Raw genomic sequence first — 25038 nt, forward strand, 5'->3', positions numbered from 1 at the left:
GGACTCGACTAATAAAATATTAAAGGAGGGTAATATAATTAATGCCAGTCAAAATGGGGTTATGGAAAATAGATCCTGTCAAACCAACCTGATATCTTTTTTTTTTTTTGTATGAGATTACAAGTTTAGCCGATAAAGGTAACAGTGTTGATGTAATATACTCTGACTTGGTACTGCATGACATTTTAATTAAAAAAAACTATATAAAATGAACGTGACACACATTAGGTGGATTAAAAACTGGCTAACTGATAGGTCTCAAAATGTAATTGCAATCTAGGAATCATTGAGTAGGTGTGTTTCCAGTGGGCTCTCACAGGGATTATTTTTGGTCCTATGCTATTTAACATTTTTATCAATCATCTGGAAGAAGGCATAAAATCATCCCAGATAAAGTTTGCAGATGATGCAAGAATTGGGGGCGTGGTAAATAATGAAGAGGACAGGTCACTGAATTTCTTTGTTAGCTGGGCACAGGCAAACAATATGCATTTTAATATGGCTAAATATAAATGTATATGTGACGCCGGCAGACCAGGTGCCAGCTCATGCCAAGGCCCCCATGTCTCAGCTGAACACTGACAAAGGAACAACTAGATCAGTATTAGTGTTGTTAAAACAGATATTACAAGTATAAGAATGTGTTTAGTGTCTAGACTTTATTGAAGGATTGTAAGTTGCTGCCGACATTAGTCTCACTTGTAACATTTGGATCCCATAGTATAAGGGAATATTTGAGTGGTTGTCCTGTGTGCTTCTATGACTGTGTAAATCACCAGGCAGGAGAGAGACATTAATTAGTGTGAGGGGCTGATCTTCAACAGAAGGTGTTACCCCTCACCCCTGCCCAACAGGAAAGATCCATCGATACCGCGCAGACTATTGTGGGATGTTGCAACTGCAATTTCCCTGCATACCACCAGCAAGAGGACAAAAGACTTCTCTTGTTCTGCCTCCTGCCCATGAAAATGAGTCATTCAAGGGACTCCTCCCATCAGCTGAGCTTTGCAGCCAAAAGCATGGGATACAAGAGAACAACAAAAAGGTACTGATTATCTCTATGCTGCTTTGATGCTGAGGGGGGCAGGACAAAGTATTTCTAAGCATAAGCAAGAGATCCCCAGCTGCTTAGCCTGGGTTAGCCCTAAAGGACTATTACTATTCTATTATCTTTTGAAACTATTGCTTGCAACCCATTTGTGTATCTATCTGTTTTAACCTTGTAAATACCTCTTTGGGTTCCTTTCCCTATTTAATAAATATTTATATAGTTTATTATAGGATTGGCTACAAGCGTTGTCTTTGGCATGAAATCTAAGGTGCAATTGACCTGGGGTTGGTGACTGGTCCTTTGGGACTGGGAGTAATCTGAACATTGCTGTGATTCTTGGTGTAAGGGACCATCCGTCACATAGGTGGTAAGATAGATTGGAGTACCCAAGGGGACTATCTGTGATTACATGTTACAGCGCCTGAAGAGTTTACACTTGGTAATTGGTTCATGAACTAAGTATAAAGCACGCAGCCAGTTTGGGGTTTGTTCCCTGGTTCCTACCAGTCTGCCCTGAGGTTGGTACCCATGTTGCAGGCAGCATCAGAGTAGATATCTAGGAACAAAGACCAAAGGCCATACTTTCAGGATGCAGGCTCTTTCCTGGGAAGCAGTGACTCTGACAGAGACTTGGGGATCATGGTGGAGAATCAGCTGAACATTAGCTCCCAGTGGGATGTTTTGGCCAAAAGGACTAATGCCAGCCTGGGATGCATTAACAGGGACTCTTGAGGAGGAGGAGGAGATGGTATTTTACCTCTGTGTTTGGCACTGCTGCGACTGCTGCTGGAATCCCATGTCCAGTTCTGGTGTCCACAATACAAGAAGGATGTTGGTGAACTGGAGAGATTCAGAGGAGAGCCACATGAATAACTAAGGGAGGAGAAAACATGCCGCTTAGTGATTGAGTTCCTTGAGTCTGTCTATTTAGCTTAAGAAAAAGAAAGTTAAGGGATGACTTGATGACAGTCTATAAGTACCTACACGGGGGACAAATATTTGATAATGGGCTCTTCAATCTAGCAGAGACAGGTGTGACACAATCCAATGGCTGGAATTTGAAGCTAGACAAAAATCCAACTTGAAATAAGGCGTCAATTGTTAACAGTGAAGGTAATTAACCCTTGGAACAATTTACCAAGGGTGATGATGGAATCTCCATCGCTGACAATTTTTAAACCAAACTTGGATGTTTTCCTAACAGAACTGCTGTAGGGATCATTTGGGGGAGTTCTACAGCCAGTCAGACTAGATGATTATAACAGCTCCTCCTGGCCTTGGACTCTGAGTCAGTGGGCCAGATCCCCACCTGACCTATATCTGCGCAGCCCCATAGGAGTCAATTTAAACCAGCTAAGGATTTGGCCCAACAGATTCATTTAAACTAGGTGCGTGTGCACATTGTGAGGAGAAGCAAACCTTGGGTAAGCTGTTGCCTTTCCCTGTCCATTCTCAGGCCCTTTCATTGAAGGTGATGTAGCACCAGGACAGAGCAAAAGCTCAGTTCAGTTCACACTGTGAACTAAAGCTTAATGGCAACAAATGGATCAGGAACCACCACCAAACCGATCGTTCAGAATCTACCGACCCCACGGAATCCAACAACATCCCCACAAATACCTTGCACGTATGCGCTCAAGAAAGTTAAAATATAAAAAACTTTAAAATGAAAATGTGTCTGAAGATTTGCAGCTGCTTCGTACAGGCCTTTGCTCTGATAAAAACATTTCTCACATTGTTAAATGATGGGAGCTGCATGTGCATCAATCACATTTCAGCTTTGCATGCACTGCCCAGTACAGGGCCGCCCAGAGGATTCAGGGGGCCTGGGGCAAAGCAATTTCGGGGGCCCCTTCCATAAAAAAAAGTTGTAATACTATAGAATACAATATTCTTGTGGGGGCCCCTGTGGCGCCCGGGGCAAATTGCCCCACTTGCCCCCCATCCCCTCCCGGGTGCCCCTGGGAAAAAGAAACATTTAAAAACCTTCCGCATCTCGGCACAAACCCAGTTTTTAGAAAACTTCTTTTCAAGTCACCTTTACAAGGTATCACTGGTTCTCAGCATCAGCTAGTGCTAAAAGGCACTAAAGCTCATTAAAAGGGTTGGACAAATATTTTCCATCAAAACTTTTTTTGGATCGAAAACTAGGAGTTTTTAAAAAGCAGAAAAAATCATGGACAATGTCTGCTTTCCTTCAAAATTTGTTGTGGTTTTTTTAATTGAAAAGCTGAAATTAGTCTGCCAAAACCTGAACATGGTTTGGGGTTTCAGAAGTGTGTGGCCAAATATTTGCTGCTTCCTGTGTTTGATTGTTTAAAGAAACAATAAAAAAATTCTGCTTAAAAAAAATCCAAAACTTTTGAACCACCTCAAATGCCTGAACCCATCCAATCAGAGATTTTTCCAGGTTTCTGATACTCTGCTGGCTTCCTTGACTCATATCTGTCTCCATAACTTTGGGTTCATTTAGGTTAGAACATAAGAACATAAGAATGGCCGTACTGGGTCAGACCAAAGGTCCATCCAGCCCAATATCCTGTCTACCGACAGTGGCCAATGCCAAGTGCCCCAGAGGGAGTGAACCTAACAGGTAATGATCAAGTCATCTCTCTCCTGCCATCCATCTCTGACAAACAGAGGCTAGGGACACCATTCCTTACCCATCCTGGCTAATAGCTATTAATGGAATTAACCTCCATGAATTTATCTGTTTCCTAGAGACTGGCTCCATGGGGTCCCTCACAAACTGGAGACGGTTACTGTGGGTTAGTCTTTAGTATAACTTATGTACATACTCCATGAACTGAGCATTTGAGCTTGTTCCAAAATCTGGGATGAGCCTATGTTGTGAAAACTGAAATGCTCAAAATAGCACATGCATGTGAATGGACACAGGGTGCTAAAATTAAATTAACCCAGGGGTTCTCAAACTAGGGGTCGAGACCCCTCATGGCGTCACGAGGTTATTACTGGGGGTCGCGAGCTGTCAGCCTCCACCTCAAACCCCGCTTTGCCTCCAGCATTTATAATAGTGTTAAATATATTTAAAAATGTTTTTAATTTATAAGGGGGGGTCGCACTCAGAGGTTTGCTATGTGAAAGGGGTCACCCATACAAAAGTTTGAGAACCACTGAATTAACCCCTCTGGAGCCTCAGGAAATGCAGGGTGGGGTCTCCCTTGGTAGGGTTGGGAAGGAGGTAGGAGGTGTAGGATATTGCTGTTCTCATGTGATCCCTCCCCCATGGTTCTCTTGGCTCTATCACTATTAATCTAAAGTGGCTAATTTTAATGAAGCTACCTTCCCCTGACATGACTCTCCCTATGGCACTGAAATTAAATGTAGACTATAATTTGGCATTTGAGAAGTGAAAGAGATGGTAGCCCTAAGGGAAAAGATAACAGCTTGGCTCTTTGTGTTAAATAGCTGTCTGCAAGCCTCAAACTGCTGAATGAGCTTTAGGGTAGGGAAGGCTGGACCCCAGGACCCCACCCCCACCAATCCCCCCTGCTCCCTGTCCCCTGACTGCCCCAACCCCTATCCCCCCGTCTCCCGTCCCAAGTCCTGACAGACCCCTGGAATGCCCACAATCCAACCCCCTGTTCCCCATCCCCTGACCGCCCCCCAGAACCTCTGCCCCCTCCCTGTCCCGGGACTCCCTGCCCCTTATCCAACACCCCCAGCCCCAGCCCCCTTACCATGCCGCTTACCCCCACTTCCCCCCTCTCCCGGAGCCTCAGTGTGCCATGTCCAGGAGCGGCCCTGGACAGCGCTGCAGGGGTGTGGCTCCAGCGGGACCTGAGCTCCCGCCGCTCGGCCACAGCTCGCAGCCCCGCCCCCTTACCACACGGCTCTGAGCGGGAGACGCTCAGGCCCCGCCCCCTTACCACGCGGCTCAGAGCAGGAGGAGCTCAGGCCCTGCCCCCTTACCACACGGCTCGGAGCGGGAGGAGCTCAGGCCCCGCCCCCTTACCACGCGGCTCAGAGCAGGAGGAGCTCAGACCCTGCCCCCTTACCACACGGCTCGGAGCGGGAGGAGCTCAGGCCCCGCCCCCTTACCACGCGGCTCTGAGCGGGAGGAGCTCAGGCCCCGCCCCCTTACCACACGGCTCTGAGCGGGAGGAGCTCAGGCCCCGCCCCCTTACCACACAGCTCTGAGCGGGAGGAGCTCAGGCCCCGCCCCCTTACCACACGGCTCGGAGCGGGAGGAGCTGCTTTAGCTCTGTCCAGGGCCACTCCTGGACATGGCACACTGAGGCGCCGGGGGATGGGGGAAGGCAGGGGCAGGGCATGGGGGAGCCTCCGACATTCTCGTGGGGGCCTCTGTGGGGCCCAAGGCCTGGGGCAAATTGCCCCACTTGCCCCCACCCCGGGCAGCCCTGGCCCAGTATGATTGATCAGCTGCACATTTGAAGCCTTCTGATTTTCTTACTCATCTGATCTGATACCACCTCCGTATTCAGATTTACTCAATCAGATGTGTAGATAAGGGCAGACAGGGAGGTTCACAGTGTCACTGATAATTTTACCTTCTAATCTGCTGCACAAGCCATAAATGAAAATTTAAAAAACAGTTAAAGGTCACAAGTGAAGTGAGCACCGGGTGTGTGGGCTTAAGTCCCAGTGTTGAACAACGCAAATGATAAAAACACTCCCTGCTGGCACACACTCAACTCTTAACATCTCATAACAAAAGCTACATTGTCTGCGTTTGGGTGATTCTTCTCCATGCAGCTCCAGCGCGTGGTAGGTTATCTGCGCCTGCATTTTTTTGTTTCTCAAAAGTTCAAATAGCTGCTTGAAAGGTTACGAAAATACAAACCTGACAAATAAAAGCATGATGCCCCCTGGGTGGAATGTGTTTTCCTTTGTCTATGAGAGCCTGTGACACACTGTTCTACGTCAGGCGAGAGGGATCGCTGACATTATTATTGTTGTTTACATGGCCCTTGCACGTACAAGACGCTGGACAAAACACGGGCCATGCCCCCAAAAAGCTGACAGCCTAACCCAACCCGGTACAAGGCAGGAGGAAAGAAGACTGTGGACAACACTGATGAGAGACATGCCACAGAAGTCTTCAGGAAAACAGTGGATTTTGCTGTGCACTCAGGGAGGAGAGGGCACACGGCAGACCAGCCATGGCTCTGCCGCCAGGGTAATGGGCAGCATGAAAGAAGGCATGAGTGAGAAAAGGAGAAGAGGGAAGAGGCAGAGATTGGAGGACAAGGGAGGAAATGGGAGAGTGTGGAAAGAATGAGGGAGGATGTGTAGAGTGAGATGGGATGACGCTTAGCCTCAGGTGGGGGCAGGAAGCCACTTAAGGGGGATGTGACTACAGCAAGGAAACGGCAAGATCACTTTGGCGGTGGTATTTTGGAGAGAGATGAGGAGGAAGCCTGAGAGCAGGTCGTTAATGCAATCAAGGCCAGGGATCTCCAAGTACGGGGAAAGACCCTGGTTGTAGGGATGGATTTTCATGATATCTGTTGGATTGATTGATTGGATATCTGTACTCAGCAGATGGGTCTAAAATACTTATTAAGGCAAAACACTCAGTGTAATGATCAGTTACTCACAAGTGGGAAACTTATCAGGACAATCACATCTGTCACCTCCAGAACCAAACAATACAACTTCAACTTCTCTTTGTTAAACAGCCTTATTGATAACTTTTTGTTATCTTTCCTTATACATATGAATTAGTCTCATTTCCAGGTTAACTCTCCACCAGTACAGGCTTAGTACTAGTCTAATCTGGTCTTTTCTAGCTTTTCAGTTACTTTATCTTTCTTTGTTTTCACAAACCCGATTACTCTGCAATTTTCTGATGTGCACAACACTCAACGGGATTATTCTGCAATTTCTTACCATATGCAGTTCTACTTGCACTTATGCTGTCAAAAATTATCAGAACAGACTCTTAAAATCCATAGCAGGCTTCTGTTAGGCCTAAATATGCAATTGCTCCAAACAATACCCCGGCATATAAAGGGACTGGATGTAACCAGAGCCACGGCATATAGCGGAGAGAAGGAGGAAAATGAGAGGCTCAACGCAGCACTCAGCTGGTGAGTCGGGGCTGATAGGTGATCTGACGATGACAGAGAAAGAAGGAAGCAGAGAGGGGGTAAGGAAGAAAGATGAGAAGTCCGGAGAGCCAGCCGGAGACGTGAGGCTGAATACAGGGGTGGAGGTCGGGGTATATTTGGGAGCCGTCAGCTCAGACGTGGCAGCTGAAACCATGAGAGCTGATGAAGTTGTGTAACGAGAAAGCAGAAGGATAAGATGTGGGGTATATGGCGAGAACACTGAGAGGAGAGGAGGGATGAAGAAAGGCCATCAGCACAGGAGGAAAGCCAGAGAGCACAATCACAATGTCTACACACTCTACATACTGAGCCAAGTTATCGTCCTGGCACTCCATGGCCTGGGCCAGGCAGGATACCTAAAAGAGCCTTAAGCTCCAGGCTGACAGCTCCACTCCTCTGGTGCAAGTGAGCTCGCTACAGTAAAGGTAAAAGCCGCATGTGCAGGAGCCAGCGCTTTCTCCGGGGCCAGTCCCAGGCTGGGGAACGAACTCCAGCCGGAACTCAGGGCCAGGCCAGCCCTCCCCACCCGCCAGGTGCACTTGGCCAGTGTGCCTTCTCGAACAGAAACACCCAGCAAGCCGTAGCTGAGCAGGAGGAGGGGAACCCAACCCAAACAAAGTACTCCATTGCTCACCCAAGTCTCCGCAAAGGAAAGCGCGACCCACATGTCACAGGTGTTAGTCTGCTCACTTCAGGCGGTTGTGGAAGCGGCTCGGGTACAACAGTGTTGAGCACAGTATAATGAGCTACAGAGAACAGAATAGTCTCCGTAACAGAATTTTGGAAGGCCGTCTTCTCTCATTTTTGCAGAACAACGAGTGGTCCATGCACAAAAACCTGGCCTTGGATTTAAAAATTCTACTGACTCCATTATCAGGGCCTTCGTCGCCTCTAGATGGAGGGCACATCCCATGGAGAGTAGCTCCACAGCACAACAAGCACACTTAGGCCCTTGGGGGACAATGCTATATGGAGCACTGAAGGGGTTAAGCAATGGCTGCCGGCTCTCTGTCAATGCTGGCCTCATGGTGCAGCGACCAAGTCGTGGGCAAGCTAGCCTGATGGTTGGATCAACAGCCTGGTTTACCAGTAAGCACTGAGTCCAGCCAGGGCGGGGCCCGGGAGCGAAGCCAGAGGTAAGAGCTGAGAGTTAGAAGCCAAAGGGCTAGCTGGAGTCACAGTCAGGAGGCAGAGCTGAGGGTCGGAGCCAGGGCAGAGTTGGGTGCAGGATCAGACAGGGCTCAAGACAGCAGAGGCTGGGATGGAACCAAGCCCGCCTGCAGGCAAAGAGCCCATCGAGCAGCCACTGAACCACTGCAGCTCCCGAGTTTAAGCATCAGCCTGCTGACTCCTGAAGCCAATCAGGTGGCCCAGTCGGACAGCTTCCACCTGGGCCAGCTGCGCTCCTCAGGTTGCTAGGAGACTGGCTTTTCTGGATCCGGAAGAAGCTCCTGCTCCCAGGTCCTGCATGGGATCTGCACCACCTCTCTCCTCTGCCACTGCCCAGAAGACCCTCGCTCTCCGTCCCCACTGTAAAACCTTTCAACACTATCCCTCATTAGAAGTGACCCCACCACACTGAAGCCTCCACAAATCCCTCTAGTGCTGTTCTTAGCTCCGGCAGGCCAGCCGATGAGAACAGACGGAGCTCTGCAGTAGAAGTATGGAGAGCAGTTGACATAGCTTATGGTACTGTCTTAATATAATGTGAGGTGCTTAAGAGATCACAGTGTACAATGCTATTAATCCTAGGGTGCCTATGATCCAAGGCAGCATTCCTAACATGCTAAAAGCTTCAGCCTTCACATCCTGGCTAAGGGGTAGCCGGGCACATGGTTAAGTGAGTGTGTACGGGGGCCAGGTAACAGACTGGGTCTTTGCATGCTAAGGTGAGGAAAATCAATCTGAAAATCCACAATTTATCCCCAGACAGAAATACTGCTACACTCGCTCACGAAGTACAACAGTGACTCCCAGGCTCCGGAGTTTGCAAGAGAAATCTTAAGGAAAGAGACCGGGATGGAACCAGGATGGTTTGGAACAAGATCCTGTACTTCATCACTGTTCTGCCATGAAAGTGACACAGAGAACTCCAGTGCAATAGAAAATGGGATTGGGTTGAACTGGCCACAATAAACATATTTCCACAGTTTAGAAAGACATGGAAAAAAGCAGCCTTGCTTAGGTACTACTGACAGAAAGCACGTTTGTTCCTGTTGTCCAAGGACGATGGTTTTTGAAGGACAGACCCTAGTAAAAAATGTGATACTCCTAGCAGTGCCAGGTGGCAGTGGCAGCTTAAGGTGTCTGCCATGCCAGTGCCACTGACACAAGCCTGACAAGCAACAAACTCGTTTAACTTCTGGCCCAGACTTTCTAATTTTATTCACGGATCACCCTTTTCTGCTCTTCCAGGAGGTCCTTTCTAGAGCTGGGTGAACCAGTGGCCTTTCAGTCCACTGGCCAGTTCTGAAAAGTTGGAAGAAAACGTGGGCTGGGCCAGACCAATACCGAGAACTCCGAAAAATGTCAGCACATCATAAAAGGTCGATAAAATTTTCATTTGGGGGCAAACGAAACATTTTGTTTGACCCAAAAAGAAATATTTTGTTTAGTTTCCAGGCATTTTTAAAATGGAAAGCAAAAATGCCTCCCGATAGCCTTTAGCTCATTGGCTATGGCACTGAGCCAGGTTCAAGTCCCTGTTCCAATGGCTATTTAATTATTTCTACAAAGTGGAACAGCTTCCACGTAGAAAGTCCTGCCCCAGAATAGCTAGTGGCCCACTGAATAGGCAGGGTGTGCTCCTACAATGGGAGAGACTCAGGTTCAGTTCTCTTCTCCACATCAGTTAGAGGGAGCAACTGAACCCAGCTATCCCATATCTAACCACTGGGATAACATGTTACTTTGTGAATGGTGCCTAACTCCCCTCGAGAATCTAGCTTGAAAAACATTTGGGCTGAAAATATTTAGCAAATTCAGGTTAAATTCACAGCTAGTTTCAAGTTGATCAGAACTGCATTTTTCAATGAACAAACTATTCACAAGAAAAAATTTGCCCAACTCTAGTCATGGCAACCAATTTTCCATGATTTTCATCTAGCTATTTTGAATGAGAAGGCTCTTGAAATACACTGAGGCCTGGTCCACACACTGTTTTTGTACCAACATCATTATTTCAGTTAAGGGTGTGATTTTTGTACTGAAATAATTATAGTGGAACAACCCTAGTTTGGAGACAGCTATATCAGTATTAAGTTGCCTTGTACCAGTATTGTTATTCCACTAATATAAAGTACCTTTATACTGATATAGCTGAATCCACAAGAGGGGGGTTGTACAGCTTTGAACCAGGATAATTAAAGCAGGACAGCTTGCGCTGTCCCCCTGCACAGGTGTGAATTTCACCACAACTGGATGATTCAGAAGCACCAGGAAGAATGGAAAAAATACTTCAAGCCAGGCAACCACACCAGTGCCCTGCTCCTAGCATGCGTCCTGGCTTGCAGTCTCGCTGGTAGAATGTGTCGCAATGTTAAGTTTCATGTGCTTTAACTTCAAACCTATATTTTTTCAGGAGCTTGTCCATTCACTGTGAAAACAGCTCATAATAGAAGCATGAATGAAAATAATAGAGGAAGGGTTATATGTGCACACCTCTTCTTTACCGTTTTCAATAGCTTGAACTATTACATTTTTAAGAAATTGCTATTTAATACTGTCAAATGACATTTACTGAACAATAAGCCATCAATACTTACCAATAAGAGATCAGTATTGAATAAAAAAGAGCAATTGCAGCTGAGCAGCAGGCAATCGTTGCTAATTAGCAAGTTATCCCTGATTATTAACAATCTGATAATGAGTGATTGATACTTAACAATAAGTGATCAATAGATGCTAATGAGGAAATCCTATTTAATTATGACCAAACACAAGTTAATAATGAGCAATCAGTACTTAATGAGTAATTACCATAATGAATTCACAACTAATTAGTCCTGGTTGCTAGTTTTAGTTGTTATCACTAGATGAGCAACTGCTACCAATCAGTGCACGGCTACTAGTTAAGGGCTTGTTGCTGGTCAGTCAGTTGAAACAACCACCTTCCATTAACTTTGTATTGTAAAATTTAAAGGATGGATTCTGCTCCCAGTGGCATAGATGTGGACCAAAGGGTTGAATTAAGGAATTTGGGGTAATAGGGTGAGTTTCAGAAATGCCTGGAGAGTGAAAATGGTTGCTGAGAGGCCATGGCAAAGTGGGGAGGTACCAGGGATTTGAAGAGGAACAATGTAGCTTTGAATTTCAGACAAAGAAAGAAGGAAAACTGAGTGTAGGGTGACCAGGCAGCAAATGTGAAAAATCAGGATGGGGTGGGGGTTAATAGGAGCCTATATAAGAAAAAGACCCAAAAATCAGGACTGTCCCTATAAAATTGGGACACATGGTCACCCTAACTGAGTGTGGCAATTACCATCCCCAAAGCCTAACTGCCATTCCAGCAGCAAATAAGGCAAGAACAGAAAATCACCCAGCCTATAAACTATAACGGAGCCAAGAGCAGTAAGTAGCAACCTCTGCTCAGTGCCTTCTCCCTCTGCAGCTTGCAGCCTGTGTGCCGCAGGGATTACAGGGGCTGAAGCAATAGGGATCATGTGCAGAGAGTCCTGTGCTCTGCTAGCCCCCACCAAAACCTGGACTCCCTGTCCTGTGCCTCCTCCCACCACCATCTGCAGTGTATGTGCTGCAATGACTGTACTGCAGCAGCTGGGGCAACTCTAGCCCCGCCCTGAGGCCCCCAGTGGCAGTAGGTGGTACTGCACCATGCAGGACATCATCACACGACACACATGTGGCGTTTTTGTTGAGCCTCCCCGTTACTCCTCACGATCAGATCCCTGCTTCTAAGAAGTCTCTTGGAATTTCATAGCTCCCTGAAGATCACCCGGACACATAGTCATTGTTGTGTGATGTGACAAGGTGCCGTATTTTTTGTTACAATGTGCTGAAATCAGGTTATGCAAAACTTTGTTCTTCACAGGGGTGAAAGAGAGGACCCACACAAACCCTGCGCACCACTGAAGTCCCAGGGAAGCCCAATTAAAGTGCTATACAGGCCTTGTATAGATCCTCTCAACTGGGGTGAATTTCACGCTCAGTGCACATGCTTCATTCCCAGCAAGAAGGACAGCTCCATCACTTTCTAGCTGTGACTGTCTGAGCAAGCCGTCACCTTGGCCAACACGCCAGGGATTGAACATGAGCTACTACAGCTTGATCTAAAGCTTGTTAGTAAGAGCTGTAACAAACTAATATCCTCTGTGGATTGGCCCAGAAGGAGCCCGATAACCCACGCTCACCAGTGGGTTACACAAATGTTCTGAAAGACTCTTTGTACTCTGCTCTCGCTAACCAGTATGCTACAATGCATTCCTTCAGCTCCATACAAAGTCAAAGTTACATTTATTACTTTAACAGGCACAGTTACTTTGCTCAACTTGCGGTTCATACTTTCTGTAACCTTTTTCCTGGTGACATGAAAGATTTATTGCCTTGATGGTTTGCACCACAAACTATACTGTAAATTTTTACAATATATTTTAAGCTTCATTAGTACTGAAAAGTAAGCAGTGTTCACATTTATGCAACCACATTTGAAGCCTAACACACACATTTTTTCTACCCAATAATCCCCCTTTTGAATCTAGCCCATAAGTATTCACAGCTTTACTGATCATTATATTCATAAACCCAATACCACTATTAAAAAGAAAACTGTGAACATGACATAAAACTATATCCAGCTGGAGAATATAAGGTTGTAACTCTATTGAGAATTTCTATCAACATCATCATCTATATGAATAAAGTTCAAATAGTTTGGATGTAGGCAGCCTCATGAACCTCTGGTTAATGCTACACACTCCAACACGACAAAATCACAGTTGAACCCAAAGCCCTGTCTCTTGATCCATTGCACCAAAAGGGGCTAGGAAAGTCTCATATAATTATTCTTCATAAGCGCCACCAATGCAGGAGCAGCATTAATGGGCTCTGAGTAGAACTGGGCAAATAAATGATTTTTCAGTGTGGCTACCAAACTGCAAAATCCATTGAAATGAAATAGTTTAGGTTTTTATTGCCAAAACAAACAAAAAAATAATTTGGGGGTTGAATGAAACATTTTGTTTGCTCTAAAATTTGACTTTTTGGGGTGTGTTTTTTATGATTCTGTATTTTTATGCTAAATTTAGTGAAATTTTGAAACAAAATGCCATTTCAAAATGACAAGTAAAAATATTTCATTTAGAAAATGTCAAAACAAAACATTTAGACTTTCTTGGAAATCTGCCCATCTGCCTTTTTCTTCCAGCTGAAACTGTTTGCCAAATCATCCTGAATTGACAATCAGTTTTGGTCAATCCAAAATTGCATTTTTCAGGGAACAAATTATTTGCTAAACATTTTTTTGCCCAGCTCTACTCCAGGGATAGTCCCAAGCTGTCCATGGTGAGAAGCCATGTACGCAGAAATGAGGATAATCTTTGACCCTTACTGGTGTCTCCACTAAGGGAAAAATAGACCACAATAATATGCCCATTCTGGATATTTTGTATTTTACATACAATTGGTTTCCACAAAACCAGGCAGCTAACATCAACATTTACCTCAAGAAATCATGTAACTTTCTACCTTTCTCAGAAAGCAGGCCAGACCTGCCTGTCCGTTCCTGTTGCTTTATGACACAAAGCATCAGCGGCCTTCTCAAGGCCAGGTTGTCACCAATCTAACTTCCCCAAACAGGATGTGGGAACCACTACAGAGAACCACCGCGCCTGCCCCCATGAAGGTGGACAGAGATCATGCAGAAAGGGGTGAGGAACGTACAACTGGCTCAGGGTATGTCCTTCCCGGAGCAGGGGAGAACAGCATGCAGGTTGTGACTGCGTCCCACCACGCTTCCTGGGCATTACACCAACACGCTTCTCCGTGCGCTGGTTGGATTGTGAAATGATACGCCCAACCTTCTGAATATCCCCTCGGTGTCCAGGAATCGCTGGGTGTAACAGAGGGGTGGGAGCCTCGAGCCCGGAGAGGGATAAACGATACTCGAGTAGTGCTTTGCCTGTAGTTCTGAGTCCTATTGAGAGGCCAAGGGTGAAGCCCTAGGACCAGCTACCCTGGAAAGAAGAGTGTGATTTCATTATTCTGTGGTGACTTGGGCTTGCCTAAAGGATCTGACCCACTCTGTTTATCTGCTCTCCCATTGAATCTGCTCCCCAGACAAAACAGCCAGGGTGGGTTCATTCTGAGACATTCCAGTTTTGTGTATTTTATTCAGCTGTGAATCCCAAAGGCCCATAGTGCTGGTGTACATGAAAGCATGCTCCTAGGTCGATGGTGGCCCCTAGACGACGTACTGCTATGCATATGTACAGTGACGTTTTTATGTTTAGTTGTAGAACTCCATTCCCGGTAGAAGTGGTTTTGCTTTCTGATAGTCATTTCCCCACAGCGATACTGCATCAGAAGCAGCAACTTGTCGAAAATGGAATGGGACATGTGTTTTCTCGGGAAAAGGTTTTGTGGTCTGTTCTCTTGTCAATGGGCACGTGCCATAACAATAGCAATACCTGTGGATATGTGCATGCGTCTGTGGGAGATCACGAACTCTTTATCTACCAAGGGAAAAATCCCTTCAAACACAGCTTCGAAGTTAGTCTCTTTCGAAGGAGAAGTCACTTTCAGTGCCTAGGGTAGGGCTTTCCAAAGTGCTGCTCCCAGCGAGGTCTGGTAAAACTCCCATTATGGTTACAATAACGCCACGGGCCCCCGCCTGAGACTGGGCCCCCACTGGGCTAGATGCTGAACAATCCCAGAGCAGAAAACAGTCCTTGCTCTGAACAGCTTACAACTTAGACAGCCGAGAGTTGCAGGGTGGGAGGGGGGAAGCAAGGCATGAATGGGAGAGGTGGAAACCGGCATGTTAGTGCCGCCCATCCTTTTGCTGATTTGTTTCTTTAATTAACAGGGGGGGGGGGAGAATTGGCTGAACAGAGAACCGGAAAGAGAGGGGGACATCAGACAATCAGCACAGGAGAGAAAGCACCTGAAAAAGATGTTGGATACTGATGACATGATCAGCAGCCAAAGACCCCTGCTGCAGCTGCTTCTCCCTGCTCCTGCTGGCTCTATCTCTCGGGCCCTTCCTGCAACTTTCTTACCCAATCTTAGCTGGCTGGGGGCGCTACATGGACCCTGGCAGCACTGAGATGGGAAGGTTTCCCCTGCTTAGTTCCCTGAATCCCAGCTGTAAGACAACCTCTGCCATGGAGTGATGACCAGTGCCATAACACGGAGACACTTACGGTGTTTAGATTAGACTTATGCTCGTGAGGATGGTTTGGGTTAGGAATAGAATTTATTGCAAGCACTGTTAGATCATTGGCTTTATCTCTGTTATCTTGGTGAGAATATATGTTTTGCATAATTTCAGCCTGGGTAGGAATACAGTTCTTATTTGTTTCAAGAAAATAAAACCACCTGAAAATTGCTTGCTGGCATGGAGTGTGGTTTTACTGTCTGATTAGGACAAAGATGAGAAATTAGTCACTTAACGGTGAATCAACACAAAGGGAGTCGTAAGCAGTGACTGTGACACTGGTGGACTATGTGCTAGCTCTTGCCAAGACTGTAGGTGTCAGATGAGCACTGACAAACTCATAACTGGAAGCCAGGCCAGCTAACCTGTATGTTAGTATTGTTCAAGATGGGTGTTAGACTTGTAAGGATGCGTTTAGACTCTGTAAAATGCTTGTAAGTTGCTGCATGCATTAATCTTACCTGTGATGTCTATATCCCATGCTCTAAGTATAAGGTAATATGTACGTTTTTCTTTAAAACCGTACAAATGCCTGCTCTGAACTTGTGAACCCAGGCAAGAGGAGTGGCTCCCACGCCTATCGAGAAAGACTATCAAAACTGAGCGAGCCATTGTGAAACAGCACAATACAAAGACTTGGCTAATGGCCCTCTCATGCCTGTGAAGGTGCTACGTGGAAGGAAGCTCGTCCCATCAGCTTGAATCCTGGAAGAAGGAAATAAAGATAGCTGACATGACAATTCTTCATCTCTTTTGCTGTTTGGACTCCCGCGGGGCTGGCGCTAGGAAACAAAAGCAGAGATCCCCAGGGGCAGCCTGGGTTCTCCCTACAAAACATGCACTGCTGACAAATTGCTACATCTCTGTCACCTTTTGGAACCATTGACTGTATATATGTTGCCTGCTTTAACCTGTCAATAGCTCTCTCACTTCTTTTCCCCTAGGTAATCAATCCTTCGTCAGTTTACTATAGGATTGGCTAAAAGCATTGTCTTTGGTGTGAGATCTGATGTACAAATTGACCTGGGGTAAATGACTGGTCTCTTGGGACTGGAAGCAACTTGAATATTTTGGGAACTTAGTGATAGTCTGGAATGCCCAAGGGGACTGTCTGTGACTACATGGCAAGACTGTAATAGTGCTTCAGGCACTGACACTTGTTACCAGCTTGGGGAAATCTAATTATAGAACATACCCCCAGTTTGGGGTCTCTGCCCTGCTTTCTGACAGTCTGCCCTGAGGTTGGCACTCACGGTCGTTAACCACTCCAGACAGCGTGACAAGTGACTATTTTAGCAGCTGAAACCAGTCTTCTACAAATCCACTGTCTAAAAAGTGTATTTTGAGACCTCAAGTGGAGGATAACAGACACATCAGCCAATAGCGCAGTTTGAAAAGACATGATGGTGTATATAGTGTGGGTTTTGTTTGGATTTTTTTTTTCATTTTAAATATCTGTTACATGGTCAGAAACAACAGAAAAAAGACACATGGAAAATCTATTGAGCCCATGGAATTAAGGTCTTTCCAGGGTTTCATGCAGTTTCCCAGAATATGTTATCACTTAAAAAAAATGAGTTGAGCAAATTTCTAAACATGCAACATTCACTATGTATATACTAATATACTACCTCCCTCAAGAATTGACCCAAGATTCTATCTGCCAGAAACAACTGAGAAAGAAGATATGATTTAAAAAAAAATCTAGTCATAGCTTAAGCTGGGTGTCTTCAGGCATCGCGGTAATAAAGCATATTTCTTACATTATGCATCACACGATTGTACCATGTGCTAAAATGTATATTTTGGTTGATTAAAGTTGTATATATTACATATCCATAATTGGGAACATATTCCAATGGATTTCAGGACAGCCACTTTTCATCTCCACTGGGTTAAGAACTTTCCTCAAAGACGCAGACCTTCCTGCAGCTTGTCCATGTCGTAGTTGCTTCCAGACAGGTCACTGCTCCCAGCTCTCCCTGCAGCTACTCCTGGAAAGCACTTGAAAACTTCAGATAATCCAGAATGCACTGCCTGTGTACTGGGCGGGATTTCTTGCAGAGATGCCATTGTAGTTCTAGCTGTAAGCTGTGAGTTGGTTTTAATCTGTAAAGCCTTCTTTCTGGCTGTCTTGGGGAATACCCATGGCCTTGCATTCTTCTCCAGCAGACGAAAGCAGCTGAGCTGGCAGACCTGAGGTTTAAATGCCCAGGGGCTACTGAGGCAGTATTCTCAGCTAAGGGTCCTCAGTTCTGGAATCCATCCCCTTCCCTATGGGTGTGCCCCCTCAGGCCCATCGCCCTCCAGCCGGGCACCCTACAAGGTCCATTTACTTCCTTGCCCCTTTCATGAGGGGGCAAAGCTAGAGACTTTGGGGGGCTTTTATGTGTGGGGGGATTATTCAAGTGGGATTCAGGAGAGGGCATTAGCCCACACTCCACTATCAGCTCATGTCTTTGTTCGTAATGGGCTTGGTCTGTGTGCTTAGGAAAGGCAAGAAACTTGCTTTGAACATTGCCGAGAGCGGACACCTTTAACCTGCTGTGCACAAATCATCCCAGCTTTCCACTCCACACTTCACCCCAGCATCACGGACTGACGGGAACTGGCCCATCGTTAACAGTAAAGCAGTTTTATAGGCCACTTAGTGAACTGTGTTACCTTTGTCCTTGATCTCACCCATAACTCAGACAACTCTCCGGGCTCTAGCTGTCCTTGTCGAGTACCTTTCCTGGATCAAAACACTGTGATATTGTTTATACAGTGAATGAGAAAGAGATTTCATCTTACAATATAAAGCCAGCTCGGATAGTTCAGATACGAGCCATCTCTCACCATCTGAAAAATCTCATCTGCCAGCATCCCCACTGAGTCAAATGAGGGCACTTTGTCATTGTATCTCAGAGGCTGTCTGTCAGAAACTCAGCAATTTTCTCATCATCACATCCCAATACAACGCACTGAGAGGTGTTCAGTAAACTGTACATTTTCATATTACATCCTGCTCTGAAACACGCCCACTGTTAACACGAATAAGAATGAAAAGCCAACATTCTCTTAGACCATAAAATTACCCCTCCCTAAAAGAGAACAGAAAGCCACCTTCCATTCTTGTGAATGGGAGTTACTCCAAAATGTGCTCTTCTCATACACATCTAGAGCACCTGTCATTGATCATTGCATACAGAAATCATTTCACCCACAACCAAAATGCATTCTCCTCCGGGATGGAATGTGGCACCTGTTTCTTAGAGAACAAAACCTCTACACAACAATTCAGTACCTTGGCAATCGTGATCGTGACAGGACCTCAGACTAAGCCCACTGAGGTCAAGGGGAGTCTTTCCAGTGACTTCAAAGGGCTTCTCTGTGTCCATGTGCTCTCAATGTGCTTCACATCTGTGTCTTGACACTGAAGACCAAAACACACCCGTACTGGACCAGACCCTCAGCTGACTTGACTTTACAGTCAGGAGGTTCTTTTAACGTAGTTTAATGTGCAATTTCCTACGTTTTTTAAAAAGCAAGCTGAAAAAAACAAATTATATCATGTGGCATCAGATTACCTCCCACCCCTGGATCAACAGCCTTGGAACCTTTAGATCCGCTGCACAGACTCTGCTGCTGGAGCTAACGCTCAAAGTAGTAGCTTAGTTTCGTCTACGTGGACCAACAACTCAAGGACCGAGACACGCACTTTGCTGGAGAGTTTCACATCTCTTTGCTGATGGCAGAGGAATGATGAGAATCAGCATCCTGGAGTCTATTTCCATTTCTGGGGAGCAATGGAGCTATAGGACCCTGAGAGGTGGGAGGGGCTGCAGCCCAAGCCAAACATCTACACCCCAATTAAACAGCCCCTTAGCCCAAGCCCCATAATCCCAAGTCAGTTGGCACAGACCTGCTGGAGGTGTCTAATTGCAGTGTAGACGTATCCTTTGAGTCTATTACTATAAAGTAGGTTTTCTAATACTTTAATCTTTCTCATGGCTCTTCGCTGACCCCTCTCCAATTTAGCAACATCCTTCCTGAATTGTGGACACCAGAACTAGACACAGTATTCCCACAGCGGTCACACCAGTGCAAAATACAGAGGTCAGATAACTATACTTCTGCTCGAGTTTCCCCTGTTTATGCCTCCCAGGACCACAGTAGTCCTTTTGGCCACAGCATCACATTGGGAGCTCACGCTCAGCTGATTATCCACCACAACCCTCAAGTCTTTTTCAGAGTCACTGCTTCCCAGGATCAAGTCCCCCATCCTGTAAAAATGGCCTACATTCTTTGTTCCTAGATGCATACATTTACATTTAGCCCTATTAAATGCATATTGTTTGCTTGTGCCCAGTTTACCAAGCAAAGCAGATTGCTCTGTATCAGTGACCTTGTAGTAAGAGGAGGCCCTAAGATATAAACCTTGGTATCAGAGGCCTGGTATGAGGCCTGAGGCCTAAACTAAAGTAATGGTCAAGACTTTGCTAACATAAAGCAAAGTTAAGCTGTGAGCCAGAGGCAGGCCCTGCTCACAGAAGCTGGCAAGGAAAGGGCTGATGCTGCAAGAAGATACGTACCTAAAAGGTACTGAACATTCACATACTTGCACATTCCACACAGATAACAGAGAACAGGCTGGCCCATCCCAATGACAGGGGCAAAAGGGTAATATGATGGATAGAGTTGTTTTGTTCAAACCAACATGTACAAGGTGAGAGGCGGCACCTTACTACGTAGAGGGGTTGTACCTTGCTGCGTAGAGGGGTTGCACCTCATACGTCAGGTGTGATGTGTAACTTGTTTGTACCTGTGTATAAGAATGCATCCCTGGGGCGGTGTCTTTGTCCGGCCGAGGGGGCAGTGGAAAGTCCCGCCACTGACTGAGCCGGGTCCATTGCCAAGAGGCACTTTCTCGTAGTACGCCCTGAGTTAAGCTAAGAAACCTACAGAGAACTGCCATTGTGTCCGAGGTCACAATAAACCTAGTCGACGTGACTTTGCATCTTACTAGACTCTGGTTATTGGGGGTTCTCGTCGGGTCTGCTGTGCCAGCTATCTGCGCAGAGCTGGGACAGCACACAGAGGGAACACACGCACGCAGCCTAGTGATATCAACATTGGAGAAAGCAGAGCACCACACCGGTAGCACTCTGACAACAGACCTGTCCTCTTCATTATTTACCACTTTACCAATTTTTGTGTCACCCATAAACTTTATCGGTGATGACTTTATGTTTTTGGCCAGATCATTGATAACAATGTTAAATAGCATAGGGCCAAGAACCAAGATCCCCGCAGGACCCCTCTGAAAACATCCAGTTAATGATAATTATCTATTTACAGTTAGAACATAAGAACAGCCATACTGGGTCAGACCAAAAGTCCATCTAGCCCAGTATCCTGTCTTCCAGCAGTGGCCAGTGCCAGGTGCCCCAGAGGGAATGAACAGAACAGGCAATCACCAAGTGGCCCATTCCCAGCTTCTCGCAAACAAAGGCTAGGGACACCAGTTACATTTTGAGATCTATCAGTTAGCCAGTTTTTAATCCATTTAATGTGTGTCATTTTAATTTTATATTGTTCTAGGTTTTTAAGCAAAATGTTCTTCGGTACCAAATCAAATGTCTTACAGAAGTCTAAGTATATTACATCAAACTATTATCTTTATCAACCAAAGTTGTAATCTCACAAAAAAAAATCAAGTTAGTCTGACAGGATCTGTTTTCCATAAACCGATGTTGCTTTTCATTAATTACAATACCCTCCTTTAATTCTTTTTTTACCTGAGGCCTATATAAGCCACTCCATTATCTTGCCTGGGATCAATGTCTGGCTGATAGGTCTATAAATCTCTGGGTCACCTCATCTACCCTTTTAAAAAAATGGCACAGCATTAGCTGCCTTCCAGAACTTCCCCATGCACCAAGACTTATTGAAAATCAACATTAATGGCCAGTTGAACTCCTCAGCCAGTTCTTTAAAAACTGTTGGATACAAATTTTCTGGATTTGCTAATATAAAAATGTCTAACTTTAGTGGCTTCTGTTTAACATCCTCCAGGGATACTAGTGGAATGAAAAGAGTGTTATCCCCATATGATGAGATGACTTCATCAGTTTTTCCCCAAATACCTAACAAATATTAATTGAACACTTCTGCTTCTTCTGCATTATTATTGATAATTCTACCATTTCCATCTAGTAATGGCCCAATACCATTGTCAGGATTCTTTTTGTTCCTAATATAGTTTTAAAACTCCTCTTAGTTTCCTTAACTCTGCTGACCATAGATTTCTCCTCATGTCACTTTGCTTCTCTTATCCATTTCCCACAATTCCCCGCTTCTGATTTATATTAATTACTATCAACTTTCCCTTCCTTTCATTGCTTATATATATTTTATAGCTGCCTTCACTTTACCTCTAAACCAGGTAGGTTTTTAACCTGTACAGCCATCTTTCTTGAGTAGAGGATTGTTGCTTTTGGGGGGTATCAAGTAAGGTGTTCTTTAAAGATTCCCAATCATCATTTACATCTTAAAAGATCCCCAATTATCATGCTTTGTCACTCTGTGGGGATGGTGCATGCACAGTCAGGTCAGTGCATCGGAATTGTGGCAGGAAGGAACATGCTCATTGGCTAAATTCTCCCAAGAGTTAGTCTGCAAACTCTAACAATCCTCAATTGACCTTGTGCAAACTGAGACTTTCAGAGGTTCATAACTCAGTCAAATTTGGGCAAATCTGATGTCCCAGATGGCAAAAGGCGCATCTCTGACGCCAGGGTGATGCCCATGCCAAATGTCGAGTGCTTGCTCTAACGCATGGAGGCACTAACATTGCTCAAGGAAACAGATGCAAGAAAAAAAATTTAACAAAGGCAAAGCAATGTATTTCCTCCTATCTTTATTCATGGAAATGGTTGAACCTTTTACCTGAAACTTAAAATCAGCCTGAAGTAAACACTCAGCATAGGACATTTCAGCCAGAAGCCTTAAGGTCTGGCTAAGTTATGAGCAACTAAAAACAGCATCTTATAATGGAGAGTGTCAAGCAACCTTAACTATATGCGCGGCTACCAACTCCTCCTACAATACTAAGGGTAAGTGTTAGGTTAGGGGGACCTGGATACACTGGGCAAACCCTCGGGGATAGTTAGACACCTAACTCCCACTGATTGCAATAGGATTCCATTGTGTGGCAATCTAAATTCTTTTAGCACTTTTACCCTAATCCCACAGTTTTTGGAATTTCATTTACTTTCATGATGATAGCCCAGATTTTTAAAGGTATTGCTGCACTCAGTGTTGCAACGCCTAACTGATTTAAAGAGTCTAAAGATCATTTTCAAGGGGATTTTAGGCACGTAGGCATCATCGGATTTAGACTCCTAAGTGCCTAAATCCCTTTTGAAAATTAGATTTCGACTCCTAAATCAGTTAGGTGTCATGATGCAGCTCCTAAATACCTTTAAAAGTCTGGCCAGAGTGCTTAGCCACAAGACAAACCAGCTGCTAGCCACTAACTGTATTATCTGTTAAGCAGTGACAACACACTCTGACAAAACAGAAACAGATCCCAGCCTACTTGCAATACACAGCTAGACAAAGAAAGGGCAGGACACAATGGGAGACTCAGAGGTGTTAACTTAAATTGATGAGGTTTCTTCCTGGTGCTGTGTTTTACTCTCTCAGTGACTGTGAGCTCGGCAGAAGAACTGAGTCTGGTGGTATTATCATTTCTGACTTTCAAATACTCATATTAAAAAAAGCAACTTAGCCCACAAGTCTTTATCTGCTACTTGATCACACAGTAAAAATTGACAAAAGGATCCTGACTGTAATACCAATATTTCTCTACTAGCGGAGCAGTGTCTCTAGAGTCAATTTACACTATAATATAGTTCCCCCGTTGAGCTGTTTTTGTTGCTGCTTTGCTCTTCCCTTAGCACTGCATCCTTGCCATGTACAGCGGAGACAGAGCTAGCTGAACTGGGCACATTTGTTTTTCCAAGGAACAAAGGGAAGTTATTAATTCTTATCTGCTAGCATCCAGCCTCAAAAATCCTTACTCACTGATGCGGTTTGAAATTCCTGTCTTTAGCGCTCACGAATGAATATCTTCACTGCAGTTCTGAGTAGATGAGCACCGGTCCAATTCACCCAAGACATCTCGGGTACAGGCAAACTCTTATTTGCAGCTTTAACTGCAGAGAGACGCTCCCGGGTTTTATTTTAATTAAAAACATCATTTCTCTCTTTGCACACTTTGCAGGCTGTCATTTCCAGTTGTTACTAGCATCTTTTATCTTTGTTACGAGCCAAATGAGTGACCCAACCCTGCACAAGACAAGTCAATTGAAGCTTGGCCATTGACTTTAATGAGTTCAGGATCAGCCTCCAAGCAATAAATAATAAAGCAAGAACTTTGCAAAGAGCCCGTGACATCACACCCACATGGTGACTCAGTCTAGTTCCTAACTTTAAAGGAATGATCACTAGTATTTTGATTGAGGGGGAGGGAAGTAAATGTTCATTTATATTTTAACACTGTTCGTTTGTAGTCCCAAGTGCTGCTAACATAGGGTTACCCTATTTCAGGTTCCCAAAAGAAGACACTGCCAGAGGCAGGGTTGCTGGGGAGGGGCAGTACAGTTGGGGGTGCTGCAGGAGATACGTGGGGGGTTCAGGAGGAGTGTGTGTGTATTAGGAGGGGTATTTGGGGGTGCTTGAGGGGGTACCTGTGGTGAGGGTACTCACTGGAGGTGGGGGCAGTGTCGCTCCGTCATGGTGGCTGGACGACTGGTGCAAGTCCAAAACGCACGCCAGCCATCTGTCAGCACCTCTCCACAGGACCCCCTCCAGACAGCTGGGAGCCGTGGCCTGGGTGGGTGGGATCCAGCAGCTGTGGCAGCAGGGAAATGGACCAATCAATTGTGGATGCAGGGGAGGGACCAATCAGGGCTCTTTCAGAGCAGCAACATCTGCTATGCAAAGTCCCGCACATTGCCTGTTATTTGAGAAATCCACCCAGACAGAAGGCGGAGAATCAAAACAGAGGTGATATCCATATACAGAGTAAGAAAATTAAATGCAGAAGCTACACTAATACCCTGAGATCTGCGCAGCACGTGCACAAGGTAAAGGGCCAGATTCACAAAAGGGACCCAGACTCAGCATTGCAACAACTAACATGCGGTGCCCTGCCACCCACTGGAAGCCAGTTGGGTGCCCGGGCTCCCTACACAATGCATGGGGAGAGAGAGGTCCCTAAGAATGAGATTCACAAAAGCCAGCCAGCCAGCAGGGCGTCACCTGCACTTGCCAATAGGAGATGTCAAGGAGGGGAGTGTGGCCTAAGCCCCGCCCCTCAAAGGGAGTTCGATGCCTAAATCCAAGTCGAAGGGAGGGGCCTATCTCTGTTCAGGGCTCAGAGCCTGAACCTTGTCCTGGAGCGAGGAGCCTAAGCCAGGTCAGGCCTTTCCCGCAGAAAAAACCCCAAGGCCATG

The 25038-nt window shown here is 45.6% G+C and overlaps 1 long non-coding RNA gene across 1 annotated transcript in view; it reads right to left on the minus strand.

The window, feature by feature from the left end:
* The window catches only part of LOC120400606, a 303500-nt gene that overhangs the window by 222138 nt on the left and 56324 nt on the right, over positions 1–25038 (minus strand). The window contains exon 3 of the long non-coding RNA XR_005595919.1: positions 1809–1924. This is a non-coding gene — a long non-coding RNA (uncharacterized LOC120400606). The remainder of the gene's footprint in view (positions 1–1808; positions 1925–25038) is intronic.

The sequence above is a fragment of the Mauremys reevesii genome, linkage group 3 (genome assembly GCF_016161935.1).
Source record: "Mauremys reevesii isolate NIE-2019 linkage group 3, ASM1616193v1, whole genome shotgun sequence".
NCBI lineage: Eukaryota > Metazoa > Chordata > Testudines > Geoemydidae > Mauremys > Mauremys reevesii.